The 23,428-nt window shown below is 48.2% G+C and overlaps 1 pseudogene; it reads left to right on the top strand.

Moving 5' to 3' along the window:
• The window catches only part of LOC146204797 (nose resistant to fluoxetine protein 6-like), a 90,142-nt pseudogene that overhangs the window by 4,014 nt on the left and 62,700 nt on the right, over positions 1–23,428 (top strand).

Raw genomic sequence — 23,428 nt, 5'->3', positions numbered from 1 at the left:
CGCACGCAGGCTTTTGCTTCGCTGATGGTTTAAACAAAAGTCTGCGCGCTTGCGAGTGTCTTGCATGAGAAACGCTTCCTTTCTTTTCCGATTCGCTGCGTTTTCAGCGCTTGTGCAGTCTTGGATTCAATTGTGTAAATATACATCCTTCTTCCTCCAGAGGCAAATCACTTACTCTGGCTATTATTTTTATTTCTCTGTTTCGCGAAACGTTGCTTCAGCCAAGCAGTACTTTCCCGAGTATGATCTCTGCATAACGCTGTTCCATGGAACTGTTCACAGGCTACTTCTTTTCTGTTCGATAGAAAATATTGACATAGTGGTAATTGAGTTTAGAAACTTCTTATTGGGCCTACGAACTCAGATCGAATTTTCTCTGCGGCGGCTGGAAATATTCTTTCGCAGTTTTTATTGTTTATGAAATACTAACTCTTATAATTTCCCTCGAGACAACTATATTATGATGATCTGGCAAATTTGTACAATGATCCACTGCACTGTAATATCTCGAAACAAGCCCACAATGTGCTGCTCAATAAAGGACGTCATATAATTAAGTACCGCGATTTCCGGTATTATAGACCGCGCCCGCTGTATAGTACACATTGTTGAATTTTTCTCGAAAGATAATTCTCCTATAGCTTTCCGCATCCGTTCCACAGCCTGCAGGAGCAAGGTGTTCAATTAGCGCGTAAAAAGCTGCGCGCACGCATAACGAAAGTGCCGAAACACCTTGTAACAGAATAGGCGCCGATAATGTTATGCCGTCTTCGACAAAAATAAAAATGCTGTATAGTCCACAAGCCGTGCAATTTCAGCGTTTAGGCGTGTATAGCCCGCGAACCTTATACCGAAAATTTTGTTGCATTTTTTCCTGCATTGCCCAAAACTTACCTGAACAAAAACTGCTACACGTGCTCCGTATATTATACCAGATGAAAACGTTTATATGTTCGAAACTTGTCGGTACCTAGGCAGCTTTACTATCTCGAATTCTCACGGATGAGCCTGCGGTCGGCGACTGATGGCGTTTGCGCAAAAGGAGGAGTAAAACAGGACTGAGTGAGAGTGAGAGAGAAAAGGAACGAGCGCGTGCTAGCAGAGCGTGATTGCTCCATGGCAGTCTCGTCTCTAACGACGGATGAGTACCTTCACCTGCGCTCTTTTAGTCACCGTTTCTCTTCCCTCGTCCTAGCTAGGAAGTGACTTGCTATGCCACTGACTTTCGTTCGCGGACCGCTCCTTAGCGCGACTGAGACGCGCGCTTTTCTCTCCGTGATGAATAGTACGGGAAAAAGCGGCACTCCTTCAGCGCTCAACGAAAATGGATGAATACAAAGCGTCGAGGCGTTGCGCGTACTCATGTGAGCGTGCAATCAATTGCTTCTGAGCGCTGCCGTTATTTCAGGAGCGCTCGCGTACGTTCACGTGTTTCTGCACCGTCTAGCCCACCTGTCCCCGTTCTAAGGCGCTGGGTGGTCCATACAAACGCGTGGTACTGTAGCATCCAGCCCGCAAACGATGGCGGCAATTTGAGTTCCGATAACGAGTTGCTGCTCGCGTTTCTAACGCTGACTAAATGGATGCGCTCGTGCTGCTTGCCTCCACGTGGGCCACAGGCGTTGGCTACGAGCACATCTAGTGATTTGACGCAAATGCTTGCTATTTTTTTTTTTTTATAGTGGTCCTCGCTCTGAAGCTTAAGATTTCTGATTGCGGGGAAAACGAGGCCCCCTGCAGCAACGGCTAGCCATATCCGCGCCGTATACACGGCTCCGTTTCATGCAATGTGGAATCTGCCGAAACTGCAGCCGCGCTCTAGAGGCGGGAGTGTACCGCAACGGTGAAGAAACGACAGACGAAATGAGGAGACGCGGATAAGATCTTGCACTTGTCTCCTCCATTAGTCCCTTGTTCTCTTCGTGTTGTGCTGCACCCTGTCCTCATTACGGACTAGAAACGTGCCTAGAGCTAAAGAAAACGGCAGACGTTTTTCCTTTCTTCCAATGAGTGCTGTATAGACCTTCGCTGCATTGCCCTTCGATCCCTCTCAGTGGCTTTCTCATCCCACTGCAGAGCACGAAGAAGCGGGCCTGATTTCCGCTCGGGACGGCCACGTTTCGGCGAAAGCGAAATGCGATAATTATCGCGCATATTAAACTTTTGTGGATTATAAATAACTTCCCCGAGCCCAAAGCAATCAGTGACTCCCCAATTCACGGCGCTCCTAAATGATTTGGCGTACCTCCGAACAAGAGGATCACCCGCCGCGGTGGCTCAGTATAGTGGTATTGGCGTTCGCCCGCTCAACACCAGGACGCTCGGAATGAAACGCGGCCACGGTGGCCGCGTTTTGATGGAGGAGAAATCCAAAAGGCGCCCGTTTGCTTTGAGATCTCGGTGCTAGAGATGAAAAATTACCGGAAGTTTTTAATGGTTTGGGAAAATAATAATGTTTGTTATAGGGTTTTCTTTTTTTTTTTTTCAGGAAAAATTTTGGAAAAAAAATGAAACGCATGCGTAGAACTTAGAAAATCATAGATCAATTCGCTAAAAAAAAAGTATAAGAATCATATGTCCTTTCTTTATGAGATCATTCATAAGCAAGCTTAGACCCTCCGCCGAATATCGAATGCATGTAACATGGGATTATTACTTGCAGCAGTACCACTGTCTGATTGCTGCCCGTGACTAATGCCCATACCTCATCGCTTCCGGGCATTTCAGTCACTTTGCACATCATGCTAGCAACATACATCACAGTGCGACGAGTCTTCACTGTTTCTACTGATCAACAGAGTAATAGTTCTAGCACAGCCACACAGTGCCTCGCAAATGATACTAGTCTGTACGTTGTCAAAAGAGTCCAACAGGAAGCATTTTTTTATATCTGCTCTATATGATGCTTCACTCGCGTATGTTTCGAGCCGAGCAAAGTTCCATTGAGAAGGTAGAGAGAAGCTTTAAATGGGCTAGAGTAAATTTGGCTTTGCAGCTGCGAAGTGGTATACAGTGCACAAAAGACTCAGCACCCTTGATCTGTTACAGTAGCGGGTATTGTTCTTCGCCTCTGCAAAATAGCGCCTCAATTTTTTTACTTGATGACCGTGAAGATAAGCAACTCTGATGCTTGACGTTTGTTTCGTTGAAGTAAATTTCTTTGATGTCCAGCCGAAATCTCTTATACGACAACAGATGCCTGGTCAAACACGTTGCATTGGGAGATCCGCGTGAAACGTTACAATACTCGCACACTGCTCGCTTTTTCCACCGGTGGCCGTTTCACGCGCAGAAAGTGCCTAAAGACGTTAAACCACGGTGGTACCTTTCTAATCACTAACCGATTTTTCATACATCACGAGGGCAATCTTTCTCATGTTTGCTCTGTTAATGTACACATGGCAAGACTGCGCAGTCGTACAAGTCGAAGTTTCCATCTGGCTTCTTCTAAAGCTCATTAGATGTCATCTCGAATATATCTCGCATCGAATTATTATACAACTTTCCTGAAAGGAACCTAAACAACAACCAATGTTGCCTGCGAGAAAGCTTGTATTGGATAAAGCAGCTTACGCGTTCAAAAGTATCTGTGGACTTCTGTGCCGTATTCATTGCGTGGCAGCACACTATGCTATTTTGTTCGACTTAAGCCATGATCGAAGTAAATCATTAATTCTGACTTGTGTTCAGCCTGGAGCATTTGTATGACCTGCCTGCAGCCCACTTCCGCGCAGTACGAACGTCCGAGAGACGCTCTCATTGCAGTCAATGGCATGGGCGCACGATAATTCAACCAGGGTACCGGGTTTCGATCGCGGCCGCGGAGGTCGCGTTTCCTTAGAGGCGATATGCAAGACACCCGTGTGATCTGGGATCTCGGTGCTGGTTAAAGAATTGATGTAATCTAAATTATTCGCAGCCCTCCCCTACAGCGTCGCTCGTCGCCGATGTAGCTCTGGGACGTCAGGTGCTGGATAAAGAATTGATGTAATCTAAATTATTGTAACACTTGCTATCTACTCTTTTGTCGGAGAATGCTGTAGTGGTTATTAAAGAAAAAATAAATAAACAAACTGAAAGCAAGCGCTCATGAAACGTTAAAATCTCATTAGGAAATTTGCTGTTTCTTTGACTTTTTTTCCCGCTAAAAAAAAAGAGAGAGAGAGAGAGAGAGAGAGAAGTTTGTTGCCATAAAATATTTTCAGTTTTTTTTTTTTTTTCAGCCTCCACATGCCAAATGCCAGATGATCGGAATTAATGTAGAGTTCTCTGCCAAGGCACTTCTTTCTTCCTCCTTTCACCGACTCCATCATCACTTCTTTAGAACACGGCTGAGGTATCCATCTTGAGTAAGACAATTACTGCGCAGTCATTTCCTTTGACCAACTATTTATTATTATTATTATTATTATTATTATTATTATTATTATTATTATTATTATTATTATTATTATTATTATTATTATTATTATTATTATTATTATTATTATTATTCATAGCGCGATTTGGGTGACCACTGAGAATGCTCGGTTGCTGCGTCTTTATTTTCCTCATGAAACGTTTGCATGCGCGCAGAGTTCCTTGCCGGTAATTTCGTATCGCTTTAGCGCTCTCATTTCCTATTTACTCTTTTCTGCTAAAAAGAGGGGGGGGGGGGGGCAAAGAGTGTTCGCGCTATCCATTAAATATCTGATGTTCCGCTACGCTTTGATGGACATAGGCAGGAATGCGCGAGGCAGCGTGAAATGGTGATGAAGCGCAGTCGCTTGGCCACAATGCGTGCGAGACGAATGGTTTCTTCGCTTCTCCTCTCCCTGGGCCATGAAAGCGAAAAGGCGGGAGAGTGCGCCCGCACGAGCCTCTCTGGACTGCGCTCGTTGGCATTGCAGGTATTTAGCCAAAAAGAGAGACAGAGCTTCACGCACCGCTGGAAATAGCTGAGATTAGTGCGAAGATAGGGGACCAGACGCAGCGCGTAAAGTGAGGCAAAATCTTTGCCTTGAAAACGGAAACTGTTACTTTTGTTCTTACGCACTGCAAAAGTAAAAAAACGAAAAGCGCTCGACATACCAAGGGGAGAGGCTAGAAGCCGTGGTTAGTAACTGTCGCCGACCCGGGGGGATAGTTGTCAAGTGGTGGCTCTATATATGATTGCCCTCTAAAGCCTAATGTGACATATCGATCGTGTGCTTGCCAGAAGTGAATATCCTGCATGAAGTGGAAGGTAGGTTAGTTGTCCTAATCTGATACAGTTGCAGCTACTCCTCTCCTTCTATAACTAATTTTAAGCCACATTTATAATTCTACTTGCAAAGCAGCATGGAAAATCTGCTAGAAGCTCCAGGGAAGCATGACGACAGATTTTGACCGCGTCATAATGAAAGCATTGCAAAAAAATGCTCTTATAAGTCGTCTTTCAATTCCGCGTCGCTATAGAAATTTTGAATATTTTTCATAATGATGCGTTTGCGCATTCATTCTAACGGCTAACGATCATGATTTTGACGCACAACAGGAAGTCAAATTTCAATATAATCCTTTATGACCTATTGTTTACATTCTTGTCGATGTCATTGTTGAGCACACGCCAACGGCGTTCGGAAACATGGTTGATATGGAAGTTCTACGTCAAAGAATGATTCAGTGCTGTGCATTTCATTCTATTTTCCTTTTGCGTTATTTTGCGAACTTCTCACGGCCGACAAACAACGCGTTTGTGTCGAAGTTGTTGACGGGGAGGTGAAGGAGGGGCAACAGGAGGTTTTTGTGACGTACGTATTCGCAAACACCGCACACAAAGTATGAGCAACCACATTTAAAACGGGGTGCTTTCAACGCGCACTACTTCCGGTTACTCACTTTCCCCTGACCATCTGCAATTGGTCACGCACCCTTAGCAAACTTCTTGGCAACGTTAGCGCTCCAGTTTTTCGAGCGCGGTCAGTGGAGTCCGTCGCATTCTTGTGGCGGAGCGCGCACCGTTGCCTGATCAATTTCGTGGGCAGCACACGCACGTGCACATTCGTTTTCACAGGCAGCTAGCGAGTGCCCTCTGCTCGGTAGGACGAGATGGCCTCTAAAGAGGAGGGCCGAAACGCGGCTAAGCCCGGAGGAGGGCGCCCTCTCAACGATTTAGACAATCGTTACGTAAGGCAACCCACTTTTTGGCGTTTTGGAGCGTTCCAGGAAAGGAATTTCCATTCACAATGACTTCCTCCTTGGCGCGGCCGAAGGCAACAAACGGCAGATCGAAATGTGGGCCACCTCCGGTGGCGGCTGCTACGTTGGACCCGACCATTGAGCGGCTTGGCCGTTCTAACCCAAGTTGCAAGACGGCGCCCACGTCTTTATCGAGGAGCACCACCGGCTTCGGCGATCAGCTGGGTAAAGAGATAAACGAGCCAGGCATCGACAAAGGCCGCGGCCACGACGCTGACCTCGCTCGTTTGGGATCACGCCCGATGCGTGACGAGTAACCTGGCCGTCGGCAGGAAGGGCTGGACGCTGTAGCTTCTGCGTCCATGCTTCACGGTTACGCTGGGCGGATAATGGCCGGCTGGTGTTCTTGGGAGGTTCGTGAGAAGGAGACATGGGAGGGCCGTCTAGAATTCCGCACCGGCGCAATGCGTCCTCGATGGCATTCGTGGCTGGGCGTGTATTGTCTTCTCTGCCAAATGACCACTGATACATCCGAGAGCAACTGCGTAAATGTTCATGAGGAATCGCACTTTTTTTTTCTTCGGTCTTTTGTGCTCGCACAGTTTTCATGAGACAGGTTGTGTGTAGCTTGAGATATTTTAATGAATAGGGACGCCTGCTTCCCTTTTGCTTGCAGCCTGCCCAATTCCTTCGAGAGGCCTGTTTCAATTGGTCTGAAAAAGTGTGTGTGTGTGTGTGTGTGTGGGGGGGGGGGGGGGTATTTTCATCCGTGTAACCCTTTCACGCTGGATGCCTACCTTGGAAAGCCCCCTTGCGGCAAATCTGCTAACAGCAAACGTCCTCCAGTTATTTGTCCTAAGCAATATTAACACGGATCATTTCATTCATTTTTCCAACACATATCGAGCGAGGGAGGTTATACCTAAAACACTAGCTCACAGACTGTGCGGGCGATCTTATCTCAGAGAGTATTAGTATGTCCCGGCGTTTACGTCTTAAGCTGGCTGCTCTCTGCTTTGATGTGAGCAGGCCAGTGCCGTACCCCCGCTTTCCAAGGGACACTGGCGAGCCTAAATGGCGCTTGCACGCTCGTTCTATTTTCTTCCCTCCTTGTCTAATGTGCGTTCCGCACGCATTATATCTGCCGTAGGCATCTCGACGTATTCTCGGGTAGCTGGGTTACACAATTCCGGAAATCGGCCGAAAGGCTCGCCAGTCCTGCAGGGGAGCTCGAAAGTGAAAGCGGGGAAAGGGATAGAGCCTTTACGACCAAGCCCGTTGCTTAAATTGCGTAAGCGGCAGTCGGCAGCTCTCAGCCCAGTTTTACGAAAGGTCAGCGCTTTAACGACGCTTGGGACAAAGCGGAAGAGGTGCCGCGCGCTTTCTTCCGGCCTCCACGCGCGGCGGGGGCCGCCCCGGGTATAGCAGTGGCACACTGCATTATGCAGCTTCGCATCGGCTCTTATAGCACCTCGTCTACTTGTTCCGTGCGCGCTACCTGAGCTCTACAGGTTGCATTTCGGTCTCGTTAACTCAAATCATCGATGAGAAACACAGCCAGCTAACGCATGATCCTCTCGAGGGTTCCCTTAGCACGCCGTTCCAAAGTGTTTCGGACAGAGGCACATAGCCATTTGAGTCAAGCGTTTGCCCCAAGTCAAGCGGTTCAAAGTATTCTCATCATACCCGTCTCGCGCACACCTTGCGTTTGCCTTGGGAAAGAACCATGGCGTGCGCGAGGACCTCTGGCAGCGACATCGTTGCCAAATGACGGTGTTGAAGAGCCTTGTCTGAAGGACATTTGCTGCTTTGTTCTTGAGACGGTTTTCCCTGTGGTGACTACGAAAATTCCAATCCGCTAAAAGAATCTGCACAGTTGGTGTCTGTGCTGCCTGACACAGAGCTCAGCGAGTTGCGTTTCCGATGTTTTATTGCTTGACGAACGTGAACGTAGTATGGGCAACTGAACCGAAGGTAGTGCATGAATAACACGGACGTTTTTGGTTTTCGCCTCCTCTAAAAGGCATCCTTCGTTGTATGGATAGTACTCGCGCTCATCTACAGGACGGCAGCATTACTGTCTGTTCCATGGCCGCTCCACGTATAGTTTGAAAGGAAGACCAGGACGACCCTGTCCAATTTTTATCCTTTGTAAAATATATTCCAAGGGTCTTAGTTTCTGCATACGTTGCTATTTTTTTTTTGGCAGCAAAAGACCCATTTCTCGATGAAAAAAATTAATTTAAAAATCTTCCCGCGGTTCCATTCAAGCCTGGCATCCGAAAAAGAACTTGTGATCGCTGTTTCGAACTGAACAGCGGTGTAACCTCAAGAATCCTCACGTAAAAAGTTTCGCCGCTCCGCAGTTTGCTTGCTAGAATTGCCATAGTTTTTAATGAAAGTAGCGCACTTGTCACTAGAACATGGTAATATCTCGTTGCAGGCAAACTTCCATCTGCGTCTCTCACTGTCTGAGTCACTTTGGGACCCCGCAAACCAAACCAAACCAAACTTTCATCTCTTCCGCTATCCCTACAAATTAAAACGCAATTCGATTCTGCGTTTCACTTTTTCGCGCCTTCTGTTTCGTACTCGGTAGCTGGAGCTATATACGAAACAGGTTCCCACCACGACGCAGCCCCTTCGGCCGCTTTCGACGGCTTCCCGAGAATACGGCTTCGCCGCACGCACGCGTCTCTCGGCTTAATCCCCCCGTTTGTCGGGCTCTTTTATGCGGCGCCTGTGAATCCGTTTCCCAGCACCCGGTGCGCCCGAGTTTTCAGCGAGTAGCGCGAAGCACGTCTCGGGCGAAGCCGCGCAGTCCGCGCACGCGGGCAGAAGAGGAAGCACGGCGCGCATGCCGGACCCACACTCTCTTTTCCGCGCCGTTTCATTTCGCTTGGCCCAATGCTCCACTTGCGCCGGTAACAGCTGTAGTGCTTACCAGAAAACAAAAGGAGCGTGCGCAGCCGACTGGGCGGCAGGAAGCCCCCTTCCCCCAAAACTGGACAGCAGAGGCGAGCTTTGGCACTGGCTAATCCCGAGCCTATCCCTCTTCCCGGGCATTCGAAACGTGCTCGTGTGTGTCACCACCGGTTCTCAAATGCGGATCACGAACTGCGCGACGCATCTGTTTCGATCGTCGAAAGAAAAAAAGAGGGCTCGCTTTTGCGCGGGCGCCAAAAGCAGAAGCACCACCCGCGTGTGTGCAGTCAGTCAGGCAGGAAGAAGGGAAAGAATCCAAAAGTGGCCCGAGCGATCGCCTTTGAGATGGTGTTGTACGTTAAAGGCGGCGACGTCGTGCGCTATTTTTAGTTCAGCGGCATCTTCGTGGAAGCGTATGTTTGGCAGCAAGCATTTCTACCTGCAACTATCAGTAAGGTCTTGAGCCCTTCATTTGACATAACAAATGCATATTGTCGGAGCGTCGCTTAGCCGCATGCCAGAGGCAACGATACGCTTGGATACTGAGGCCTGCGTTTGTTGCGCTAGCTGCAGCGGCTCTTTTCGCAATTAATTTTCTTATAAACGACATTTATTGCCTCATTTAATCAGATGGGTATGATTGTTCAGCTAGTTTGCCACTGGTCAGCACCGCCATTCATACTGGAGCCTACGATACGACACTTTTTCCTTGCGTGGTCCGCGCCATCGTTCAGCATGCGTCATTCTGGCATTGTGCTACGCGACACTGTGTGCATGCGTGCAAAGTCATGTAACACTTTGCGCAGTTAAATACCGTGCCAACGTGCATTGTTTATAGTCATAAATTACTTACACGAACTGGCGATGTTTCGGGCGATCCCAACAAAGAGTTCTTGAAACGCACGTCGCAAGCTCTATATAGTCCGATACAACTGAGGAAAAGGGGCGGCTTTTGCCCATCAAGCGCGTAGACATTCTAGCTTGACAGTATAGGGCGTAGCAGACGAAAGGCGTTCGCAAAGGCTCAATCGGATTAACAATGGCATCATGGAAATCGGGCGGCGCCATCGGCTGAAGGGCCAACTTCGAGGGAAATCTGGCACTTGTTTCTTGAGCTGTGCCCAACTGTATCAGCCGATTCTGCAGAGATTGACATGAGAAACTGCCGCAGCAACCCTCATTACTGCAGCAGAACTTTTCCTTTTCGTAGCAAGCCTTACTGCGACTATACATACTATACATACAGAAAAGTACCCTATTATCTATATATTCGTGGCAGTAAGTTGACGCATGGTTAGAGCTGTCAGCGAGAGCGTTTTGTCAATAGAGCTTTGATTTCGCACTGCAAGATCAAGATGTTGATTTCATACCCGGCTGGGCGTGTGTTTATTGGGGCATTTTGTTCCTCCCATTGGCTTGCGGGAAGGTCTGCATAGGCAAGACGAGGCGTTGCATTAACGACCACGCAGCGGTGCCTTTTCCCTCCTTATTTGAAAAAGAGAGAAGCATTTACCTAATCATTGCGTCCACTGTTGAAGGTGTGAGCCACGATTATATGAATTAAAAATTACCGCACAAAGTGGGATAGTAAAGAAAGGGAAGTGTTGGAAACGTTTCATAAGAGAAAGCTGGGGAGTAACTGGCGACAAAGATACGTCTGTGGCGCTCCTGAGATGATGTATATTGAGCGGTTTGCGTAAATGGGCATCGCTTACGTGAGCTCCTATTGCGAATATCTTGTTGTTTCGGCTTATTTTGCTTGCCTGGACAGCAAAATAAAGCCAGATGAAAGTTGGCGCAGGTCCCATGTCCATCCCCTCTTCTGTGTTAGGCTGCCATATGCGCTATACTGCTTGCTGGAAGACGTGAATGACCTAGTCCCCTACAATTTCTTTTGAATCATTGGAGTTCCCCTCGAAGTCCTATGTCTTCTCGGCCTGGCTCATTTACACCCCACCCTCGGCCCTTTCCCATTGCGTTCGGTCTTTTTCTTGTGATCTCTCCAGAGGGCTGGGTGCCGCTAATTGGGAATGCACGCATCGTGGCGCATAAGCGTTTCCGTGGTGGACTCCTCGACCCCGAATCCGGAGGCCAGCAAACACATCCAGGACGCCTCGACCTAACCAACGCTTGCCGGCGCCGTCGGGGGACGAGATCAATGTTTTCCCATGCAACGGCCCGATTCGCGCGAGCAACGCTCCTTCGCGCAAGGAGGAGAAAAATGGAATGAGAAAAAGTGACCGAGAGAGGAGGAGTTGCGATTGAGCGCAAGCGTCTCTAATGCCCCGCTTCCTGAAGAACAGCTTCCGGTCAGCCGCGATGCAAACGAGCGCGCGGTGAAAAAACAGCCACGGGACACAGCGATCCCGAGGAATGAGAGCGAGCGTGCTGTGTAGCCGGTACATGGCTTGTACGGGCTCCAACTAGGCGGCTCTGGCTCGAAACGCTCCGTACGCGCATGGCCTGCCGGTGGAGAGAGACGCCCGGAGCGCTACCGACAGCGTCAAAATACACTGAAGGGCATCTCCTGCGCCGTATGCCCGCCGGAAGTGTGCACTTTCGCGGACGCGAATTTACTACGTCCCCGAGCAGCGATTCGCGTCGGAACGGAAGTGTCACGGGTTCGTCGCTCCGATCACGCGTGGCGGTGACGGCCTGACGTTCCGTAGAGTTTTCTGGCCACCGTTTTCTTCGTCCCGCTCGTTTCGTTCGCGCGAATGCGGACGCGCGCGGCTTCCTGCTGTCTAGCCCAAATCACTGCGTGCGCGCGCACCCGGCACCCCGTTCCGGACTGTGCGGGAGCGGGCGGACCACGCAGCGTTATTACGTATCCCATTGGTTCTGCGGAAGTAGCAGGACAGCATCGAATGGAGTCATCTCTTCTCCCCGGACAGTAATGGGCACTCCTAGGCGGCGCATTCTTCTACGGCGTGCTACGACGCAGTATCCGTTACGTAGTCATTCTGTGAAGGCTTCAAAGGACGGTGCAGCCTATCACTTCTGCAATCATGTATAGTAATGAAATGCGCTCGCCATAGAACTCTTGTACCGGCTTTGGCCTTCATATCATATGTGTGTTGTTATATGCACTGTGCTGCAAGTATGGCTTTCGGCGCGCCAGGAGGGGCTATAAGCCACCGTGCGTATAGCCTAGCATCTCATTTTACAAATGTCCTATACGTGGGCTGTATACCAATGTACTCAAGAGCGAAAAGTTGCGTGTATTGATATTCAGTTACCGATATTTTAAGCAAGAGAAAATAACCCGGTTCAAAGCAATATTTGAGCTGCTAATTTGATGACATCGTCTATGTTGTCATTGGATTCCCAAATTATATGCAGAAAAGCTGCAATGCGTTTCAAGCAATCGTTGTAAGATGTTTTCTTTTTTTTTTTCTTTCGCTTAGAGCCGCATACTCGGGCGCAGCACATCTGCAGGACAATAATTTACATTTTATCCAAAATCATATCTCTTAGCGCTTTTCGTCCCCCGCGATCAAGGCGTGTAGGTTCTAGAATAATGTCTTCATTCATGTGCTTAAGTGTGACTTCAAATTGAATCACTGCAAGAGAAAATCGGTCAATTTGTGGCATGGTTTTTAAGCTTTACCTTGGGGCAATATATTTCTCTGTAACATACACCTTAGCATAACCACATTTTCACAAACGTAACTGAGCAACTTTCTTTGAATTTTCGCGCAATAAATGGAGACAGTTGATTCTTGGCTGGAGCTCGCGCCCATTGCTTCCGCCAGGTTAATGACGCCACTCTGCTGACATTCCTAATGACTTGGCGGTAGCAAGGTGATGCCGGGTAGGTCGACGAGAAAAAAGCAACTAAACTGGCTCCAGTAGAGTACGCTTATGAAAATATTTACCACAGTACAGAGGACAATTTTGAGCTACCTTCCATGAAGGGACAAGCGCAGAAGCAAGGGACAAGAGCCGAATAGACATAACAATGTGGCCTGGTTAATTCATGACATTTATGCACTTGTGTCCGCTGCAGAGGTGGGTATTTGACCTCAAAGATCTCGACTTCACCTCAAAATTAAAAACAAAAAAAAAGAAATTGGTGACCTCACTCAACCACACTAAATTAGGTTGAGTCCTGAGGCTTCGTCGCCTCAATTATTTAAACACTTCTAGCAACCTCAATCAATCTCACCTTAAGCTCACACTTTGAGGTCGAGGTCGAGCTCTCGCCCTCAAAAGAAGAAAGTCTGTAAAACTCACCTGAAACTGTAAAAATCCATACGTTGAATATCCTTTCAGATAAACAAGCCAAAATGATGACGGTACCGTTATAATAACCGGTTATGATAATAATGGCATTTAGGACTGCACAGTTCATGCTTCTTCAATCCTTTTCGGCACTAATAGTTCGCGCTATTAAGAGAAATTTTACGCCACAGGAGCTCGCAACTACTGTAAATGCAGGGTTAAAGTTGAAACGCTACTGTCGGCTTTTACATATGGCGCCTTTCATAGCAATGGCAGAGTCACAGCTATTCAATATGCCGTGTATATATGTACTGTTGAATGTGCATGAAATGGGAAAATCCCGTTTTGTAAGGCTTCAGACTCTTTGTAAATGATCTGCTTGTTGAAAAACTTGCATATCCCGAGGCTGCTTGAAGGCCTCGTCTGTACTTTGGTGCGCTGCTAGACTTCTGTCGCAATTTCTTGCCGGCAGAAGTGTGCTGTGGGCTGTGGCCTCTGGTAAAAGCTCCCCCTCCCCCTCCTCCCGACACGCGCGCGCGCGCGCGCGCGCACACACACACACACACACACACACACACACACACACACACACACACACACACACACACACACACACACACACACACACACACACACACACACACACACACACACACACACACACACACACACACACACACACACACACACACACACACACACACACACACACACACACACACACACACACACACAGATCAAATCGCTCCCTCGTTTCTGCCCCTTCCTTCTAAGCGTGGCGACCTAGAAGTCCCAGGAATTTATTTCACACAGGGGTGAAACATCTGGCCCAGGACGACAGTGTTCTGCCTCTCACAAACTCCAATTTCCCTTATAAATTCGCCTGAGTGAAATCTCTGTCCAAGTCCCCACCCCCCATCATGGCACCGTAAGAGGACAGCTAAATATGCTTAAGTTTTTCCACAGCATCCGGAAGAACATTTATTCAACTGCATAGATTCTAGCTTCTTTGGGCTGATTCCGTTTTTCTTCAGAACTGAAAAAAACCGGTGATTCGACAGCGCCTATGACAACTTCACCCGCGAGCACTGCGTGCATTCGCGAAGCCGTTTAGGCTTTTAGAACGCGTTTCAACAAATGGCAGTAACGACAAAAGGAGACGAACACGCGCCGCCTGCAACGTGAGCTTTGCACTCGACGCCACGCCCCCCTTCGCGGTCTATCTCAGGGACATCTGGTTTTACTCCCACAGTGAGCTGCCCCTAACTGTCAGTTTACAGTCCCGGCCCTAGTACGTCCATGCGTCTGTCCCGTTCTGGAGGAAGAATGCGACCTTGAGAATGACTCCTCATCGTCGTCTGTAGAGTTCAAAGCTACACTGCAGTGTGCAGAAAATCTAAACAAACTTGTGCGGGGAAAGGAGGGGGGGGTGCGTAATGATGCACAATAATATTCTGCATAACCTGCAAAAGTAAGCATAGCAACCAGTGTGAAGGTTAAGGTTTGTTCTCTGCAAGGAACCTCGCTAACCTAACTCATGCCATGCGAGGAAAGGACAAAAAGAATGGTAACTTATAAACAAAAATCATGAAATGTGGTAACAGCAGTCCTTACAGCATGACGAACGGGGGGCTTCCTGTAAGCTCGGGCTTGAGGGGCATTACAATGAAACCGCACAAGCTAGGGGCAGGCCGCGGCATCTGATCTAAAGAGATGAATAACAGTACACACCAGCAAGTGTCACTGCACACCGCGGCTGGGCACTTGAACTCCGATTCGGAAGGAGCGCTCGCCGTATTCAGCCGCAATAACTCCGAAAAGCCACGACTTCACGGAAAACGACGTTACTCAACCTGAAACCCAGGCATTAAGTTGGGCTCCGACGTAGCCGACCACGCATCAACTCACATCACTGCGTGAGGTTGAGATCGTTTTGAGGTGGACGTATCCGCCTCTGGTCTGCTGTGAGGGTAATCACAAGATGCACTAGCATGGAATTTGTGAACCTTCAGCTCGCTGATTGTAATTTACTTTCATCCTTCGAACCTATTGGAGTGCGCCATTCTCGGTACCAGCGTCGTGTGCACCAACAAGCGTCCCCCCCCCCCCCCCCTTCCCCCCTCCTTTGCTTTCTTTCTCTCCGTTATCACCACGTGGACAGCTTAGAGTGATATATGGCAGAATATTAATAATTTGCACGTCGCTGAAGACGAAGAATGCCGACGCAACAAAAATCGCCCCGGCTTTGAAAGGTGCGACATAATTGGCCGCGTACTCGTTAGAGAAGCCCGGGCCGACCTCTCGGAAGATTAATCTTCGGCACCGCCCGTCCGCCCAAACGGCGTATTCTCATACGACTGCTCGTGTTCGCCGGTGCGCGCCCGCCCGTCAGCGCGTTCGGCAACGTGCACGGACCGCGGAACTGTGGCCCTCTGTCCGATTTGCAGCGGCGGTCATTCTCGTCCGCTATTTGACGCGCGCCTGCCGGCGCCTCGCCTCGATTCATTACGCGGAAATGGAAGCGCCTTCTCTCAACGCTGCTCTCAAAATAGCTGCGCGCGCGCGCGCGCGCACTTTTTTTCATAACTGCTCCGTAGAACGTTTCGACCCCGCCCTGCAGTCAGAACGAGGCATATAAACGGGCCTGGCGGAGTGTTTAGACATCGGACAAACACTGTCGCGCAGGCGGGAGGACCGACGGTTACCTGAGCAAAAACGCTTCCAATGCTTTTTCCGTCGTCCATACCAAGATAAACGCTTCGGCCCGCCTCGGGCGCCTCATCTCCACAAACTATCCGCATACTCCTTGAATGCGCGCGCACAGCAAACGACGCTACACAAGCGCGAAGCGAGGAAATAGACCCAGCTCGCGTTCGGAAGGGACCGCGCCTATCCTCGCGGCTGCCGGACGCGTCGGAAACGTCTTCCGCGCGTACGGTAAACGCTCCCGATTATAGAAAATGTTATACGTACACAGCACAGGAGGTCTGTTTTCGAAGTGTTCGCTCCGCAATTTCTATTACAGTCAGCTCAACGATCCTAGACAAGTGTACACTGAAAGGTTACGATGTGCTCTGGGTTATCACTTTTCCGGTTGAGCCCCTTCTTTGTTTCTGTGTGGAACTGATTCTGTTCCTAATGGTTTGCACGTCTAAAGGGGAAAACGGCATCTGCTCTCTTCACGCCTCATTCGCCTCATTCAGCCCATTACTGCCTCTCCTATTGTCGCTCAGTATTGCATCTATTTTACTTGCGTCAGCCGACCATTTGTCGGTAAGACACATGCCGTATCCACAATGTTTTATCACGTTCTCTCTCTCTCTCTGGGCATTCCTTTCTATACCGATGTCGATATAGCCGCAGAACTGGCATCACAGATCCCACCTCGCCATTTCTTCTCTTTTGAGCGCTTGAGCAGAGCGCTGCGGAGCAGTGGCAGCTCAACGGAACAGTGACTGGCTAAATTCAACCCTGTGCCTGTGTGATTTGTCGCTCTATGCGTGGCTGCCCTTGAAGGCGACAGTTGCCCATTAGGTTGCTGTGAGATTCCACTTCCTTCAATCCACAGCGCAACGCTCTGAACAGCCTATACATGTGATCTGTTAGTGGGCCATATAAATAGTCGCAAGTTCTGATGTTATCTGCATTGTCATATAGACTTTTCTTGCGACGGCAGGTAGGGAGGCGATGCTAACTTAATCTCAGGTGCTGACAACAGTGAACGGAGCATGCCATTGCCTTCTGACGTTTTCCACGCGGCCGGTGCCTAACTAAAATTGTTAGCTATGGTACGCGCCTGCAAGCAGCGGACCCTAGTGCGTCTTCTTACCAGACAGGGACGATGCGGCTGCATTTAGAACGGAATGTCCGTTTGTTTATATAAGCCCGCACCTACACATGGGATGCAAAATGATGTGATGTGGTACTGCGGCATCAACGAAAATGCTGCATGTGTATGCTTGTGCTCGTGAATTTTTGTACGAGTGCGTGTCGTTCGATCCTTATCACGCTAATCTGGTGTGGCATGCTAGAAAAATTTCGAGGCTATATATATAGTGAGCATTGCAGAGTTCGGCCTCTCCCTGTTCTGACTAACTGTATTGTACAGGCCATGACGAATATCATGATATGATCACATGCAAATGCACCGTGTCTATTAACGTTGCCGGTATCCAGCCATGAAATCTGCCGCATTGCCCTTGCGCTGTTTCTATTTTTATCACTTACATTCGCTTTTTTTTTTCTCGTTCTACACAGTACTTTGCGTCATGCTCAATGTCCATTGCGCTGTGGGATGAATGATTTATACGCGTAAAAATCTGTCGGTTTTGCTGTAGTTGTGACGACTACGGCCCGATGATGTAGGAAGTAGCGCATCACTGATGAATACCCTACTTCTTAAGTTGCGCAGGGCTCCTCTCTAAACGGCGAGGTAGTTATGGTTTGACGCAAGGCAGGATTTCAAATGGTTGCTGGCAATCTTGCTGAGTGGCACGCATTTTCCTGTAAGTGACAGCCTCAATTGCTCTTCATAAAGATGGAAGGAGTAAAGTAGCAGCAGTCATTGAAATCTTCAATATAAAAGAAGAAAAATGGGTGGTAGGCAGTGACTACAAAGGTAAACATAAAATAATTATAGACCGTTTCCAATCTGTCGGCATGAGCTGCTTTTTTTTTTTCGTCGGGACAAGGCTGGCTATACACGCCAGAGGCCCCATGCAAGCTTGTTGCTTCCCCAAAAAAGAATGCACAAAGCAGGGTCAAGGAGGGCAAAGTGAATGCGCACCGATGTGAGCGTTGCTCAGCTTAGGTGAAGGTAAAGACGTCCCCGGAAAGTATACATGGCCCTGGAAAAACCGTCTCCGGAAGAAAAGGCCCCTGAGGAATCGTACCCTAGGAAAAAATTGACCACAAGGCGAAAATTCAATCCTTCCGGAACTAACACGGCAAAATATTGTACATTTTATTGGATTCTTTGCAGGCTTTGAGAATAGATGTAACTGTTGTTTGAGATCTGGGTCGTCTGGGTGCCTGATATGCTTACAAGCATAGGAAAATGCATGGCGAAAAAGTACAGTCAACGCGACCATGACCATCAAAACATATCATCCGAGTAGTTTTATACGGTGCGTGGTCCCCTGTTCTCCAGCTGGGGAATATCGGTCATTAAGAGATGTCTAAAAGAATAGGTAATATTACTCATATATGGCATCGGGCTCACGTGTCAGCGCGATGGAATATACAGCTTTCCGGATCTTTAATACTATCGCACGAGTGTCGACTACCAGACGCTGCTGTGTCAGATGACGAAGGAGACATGAAAGCATTGCGAGTGCAAGGCACGTGTCCACAATTCCTGCTGCGGAAAGCAGCGTGTTTATCCGAATCCGTTCATCTTGGCCGTTAAGCGGTTAAGCCGCTGTTGTTGCACTGACATGACGACGTCAGCAAGCCTACCCATACGTCCGCTGGGGGCGAAGGCTCAGTTGTTCCTTGCGGGCCTGTAATTTTCACAAAACTATTCTGCGATTACTTAAACGAGACACCACACCAACAATGCATCTCTTGGTGGTCGGTGTGCCTCGCCTGCCACACTCTCTTTCATTACGGAGAGGACAACAGAACCAAAAATTCCCGGGCAATGAAGCGCGTTTCTTCGCCTGAGCACTGTACGTATGGCCTGACCGGAGGAAAACAAAACGGAACCGAAAAAAAAAAAAAAAAAAAAAAGTCGCAGACGATCAATGCGATTGATACGAAAGAGTATGCGTATTGAGACTCCGATTGTGTTGCCTAATCCACTCACACTGACTATAATGAAAGTTTCGATTTGAGGATTTATTTATTTTATGATCAGCTGAAAAAAGAAGTCCGGTATAGCCAACGATTTTTCTCCTTCGACGTTGAGCTTGAATGTCTCACTCTGTTATGCCGAGTAATCAAGCCACTAATGACGCCGGGTTTTATCCATTACGAGCCTACTAATGATAGCACATTAAAGCTCCATCCTCTTCTCCACAGCGCGCTTTAGGTATCCACACACAACGCATTAAAACGCTGTCGTGCATTTCCGCTATCACGAAGCGTATACTTGAGAGCAACACCTATGCACCTATCGCGCTCTTCAAGCATACGTTGTTGTATACCACGCAGACAGCCTTCAACATCCTACGTAGTCATTTTATCACATCATCATGGCCTCATGATCACTTGGTCACGCAGGGTATATATTCTCTGGAGTGCCGGTATACTGGGACCACCGAAGCGCATTCTCATAGAATATATCAAGGTCGCGTGATAACTTTCGGTGATCGTTACCACAAATAAGATTATGGCTGCCCTAAGAAAACCCCGCAGAACTGTCACTGACAGCCGTCACTGAAAAATACCAGCAATTGTACTTCAATTGATCGCCTCTCCGAGAGACGTATTGCGCAAAACTTGCGCAATCCTTTACCGCCGCTTCTGCTGCTCCGCACAAACGTGTCATTCCTCGCCGCAACGCTCGCGACGGTTGCATACTTAGAAGCTAAAAGCACGTGTCACTCACGCCGTAAACAGAAAAACGGGGAGGGCTACTCTTGCGATAGGCAGTCACGGCGGGTTCACGGGCGGTCGCCCGTCTGAGCAGTGTCTCTTTTCATCGCGGCGCTCACAGCGTGGCGTTAACCCACTTATTCTGGGTGTTTATTTCGGGGAAAGTTTCGTCACGCCTTCGCCTATCAACTCCCTGGCTACCTGCCGCGGCAGCAGCGGCAGAAAGTAACAAAGAAAATGCGCGAACAGAAGGAACGGGCGCTGCCCGAGTTGTGTTCGAGGCTGACCAGCCACCGGAAGCCGGCACCAGGAAGGAAGTCGCGGACACACACAACCGGCAAAGGAGTTCCCGTCAAAATCAAGCGCACGTATACAGGGGGGGTGCCATTCGCATTCACTACAGTCTCCCCTTCCTTCGCGCCGGGAGAAAGAAAGGTCGGGAAATGATGCAGTCGCGAGTGCTCCCCTCCAGAAGCACGTTTTCTTGCGGTATTTGGGAGCGCAGAGGAGGAGAAATAAAAATGTTTTCATGCATGACGTTCCGTGTTGTGGATACTCTCGGGGTAGTCATAAACGAAGCCAGAACGTGCGTTTTTATGACTGGTGTGCAGCACTGGACTGATCGTGCGGCCCAGAAGGGTTCGGTATAAGAAGAAAAAGCAACCGCTTCCTTTATTTTGTGTCTTTAATCCCAGTCGCAGAGGCTGCGTATCAGCGGGGGTGAAATGCGGACGCGGCAACTTGCTGCGCGGCGCTAGCGCACTTCGAAGAACCACAGGTGGTCAAAATTAATCTGGAGCCCTGCACTACACGCAATTTCTAATAGCCCAGGTCCAGCATCGAGACGCCAAAGCCCAGCAGCGACGCATCGATAACGAGAAGAGAGTGAACGATGAAGCAATCTTTTTTTTTTTTCTTTTTGTATACCAGGTGTTCCAGCGAAGCCCCGGCATTAATTTATATAAATAAACGGGCTTTTATTTTTAGGCAAAACGATAGATAATTCGGCAAAGAGATATTGATGATGGCGGGCGTAGTAAACAGGAGAATCACATTAAATATATAGTCAGGTACAACTCAAGAAAAAAAAACGATTTTTGCCCCTTAAAGGACTTCCTTCGCAGCGAACGGAATCGACCGATTCTCGTGAAAAATCCCCTTGGACCTTCTAGCGCGACAACGCAGAGTGTGGCAGATGAGAGGAGGTTCACAACGCCTTAATCGGACTAACCGCGGCTTCATGAAAATCGGGCCATGTCATTGGCTGGAGGGCCACCTTTGAAGGGTTATAGACCGCTTTTCTCTCCAGTTGTGTCCGAATATATAGTAATAGGGTTAACTAAATTTATTAATAGACAACTTTTTAAATACTACAGATAGCCACCTAATTGGAATTATAGATTTGCAACTGGCCATTAGCAATAGTCACGCCTATTTTTAGAATTTAGAAAAAGGGATGGCCCTCGGCGCTGCGCCCCCAAGACGCTGTTTGATGGACGTCGCTGCACGCTCAGAGCCAGCGCGCGATTTTCGAAATGCGCGAAAAATGGCCCATATTTCTTGCGCTGCAGCTTTAAGGCTACTCGCGTTTTCAAAATTGCAAAAAAAAAATATATATATATATATATATATGCGGCTGTTACTAATCATCAGCGAGAAACTTTCAATAGCAACTAAGTGCATAGTTAAAGAGATAACTGTTAGAATTTACTTAACCAACTAACTAAATAACGTGACTCACCTTTTTCATGACGTCTGCTGACACTTGCATAGGATTGGCGGAGAAGTCACCTTTTATCGCAAAAACGATAGTTTTTAAAAAGAGTGGCGGGCTTCCATCAAACACCTGGTGAAGCAACATTACAACCACATGAATTTGACACTTGTTAATTTGGAAAACTGGATAATTTGGGTAAAGCGCATTGCCCCGTCAAGTTTTCTAAAGGTAGCAGCACTACGAAAGGGAATACGCGAACTCGTGGCGATGCGAGCCAATCGTGCGCTTGTGGCTGTTCTGAGTCACGGCCTGTCGCGATTTCGCGCCACCTGTTTTTGGGTGTGGTGCGACAGTTGTGCATGCCAAAGTGCTCATTCGCTGCGCATTCAGTTTTTAATGCGTAAGCACTGTATGGCTATGTCGACAGTTTCGTGTCACCAGAATTTGCCATCACGATTACGTTTGAATGAAAAGAGTTATAAGAAAAAGAATGGTTGCATTAGAGGATGAAAAAAAATCTCACTCGGGAGAAGATTGGGTGCATGTGGTTTAATTAGATAATTAATTAAAGCCAATTAAGTCAAGTCAGACGTCATAATAGCCGAGTGGGGTAATGGCGACGTCCACATGGGGTCACGTGATTCTCGACTACCGGTGACGTAGACCTAACTTCTAGTGGCGGAAAATTTTAAATGTTTGAACGTGAATGAGCAGGAAAGGGCGTGATTTGCGTGCACAAATTGCGGGAGAACGTGTGTAAAGAGAGGTAATCAACCGAGTGCAGTCTGAAAAATTCCGAGAGCACTGCAGAATGTGCAGTGGAGAAATGCGAAAGCCTGAGCGTTGCTGCTGCACATGCATAGTACATCGTGCGCCTCTTTATAGAACACAACCAGCGTTCCGCGCTGTTTTCACCATGAAAACGTTAGGATATATTGCCACGTGCTAGGCACGTGGCAATATATTCAACCAGCTTTATTTGTCGAAAAGAGATTTTACTCATGAAGTTCTACCTATGCACAGTTGCTGATTGCAACTTTTTCGCAATCATCACGTGTTCAAAAAAGAAAAAAAAAATGCAGCAATATCTCTTTACTACTGTGTAGCACTGCCGGGAATATCAATAATAGGATTGACTTTTTTTAAATGATAAAAAAAAATTATTTAGCGAGTGTTCGTGTTGTTTTATTTCGCCTCTTCAGCAACGCTGCGGAATAAGTTGGGCCAGGTTTTCAGAGGAGGCAGACACGTCCAAGCAGACTTCACAGTGGTCAGGTAGAAAGGCGCTCGTGCTTCGTTCGGCATCTGCCCCTGTTTGGCTTTCACGTATACGCTTTTCGGCACATAAGTGGGAACTCGTGCTAGACGTCTAGAGGGTGACAGGTTGCAAGAAAGAGGCCCTCTGTTCAATCTAAGCGTTTGCGTAGTTGCGCAGTCTTAGCATGAGTAAACGGCATGTTTTCACACACTCCCATGCTTGTTTTGTTCGCGGCCGGAACTGTCGTAGCCGAGGGTTGTTCTGCGAAAAATGCAATATCCCATGTTATAAACCATTTATTCGGGCGCAGCAGGCTGTTGATACAAAAACATTACACGAACGGTCGTCTTTCGCGCCCCGCTCACTCTCACTCTGTCATTCGTCGAGCTAATAACAGCGCGCGCGTCTTCACACCACTGCTTGACACATGGTGTTCACGCAATCGGGAGCCAACTGTCCACAACAAGAACATGTTACTGTCAGCTTCTCAGAAGTGAGCATAAAAGTTTAGATGGCTTTTCCTCTCATCGTCCCTCGCCCCCTCGATAGACAGAGCTGCAAAGCCGCATTAGCTTTCATTAATGATTCATATCTGACAGTGATGCCTC

Source organism: Amblyomma maculatum, chromosome 1, assembly GCF_055883805.1.
Source record: "Amblyomma maculatum isolate TAMU_Amacu chromosome 1, ASM5588380v1, whole genome shotgun sequence".
NCBI lineage: Eukaryota > Metazoa > Arthropoda > Arachnida > Ixodida > Ixodidae > Amblyomma > Amblyomma maculatum.
The sequence above is the reverse complement of the archived record's forward strand: the minus strand, read 5'-3'. Positions and strand labels throughout refer to the sequence as shown.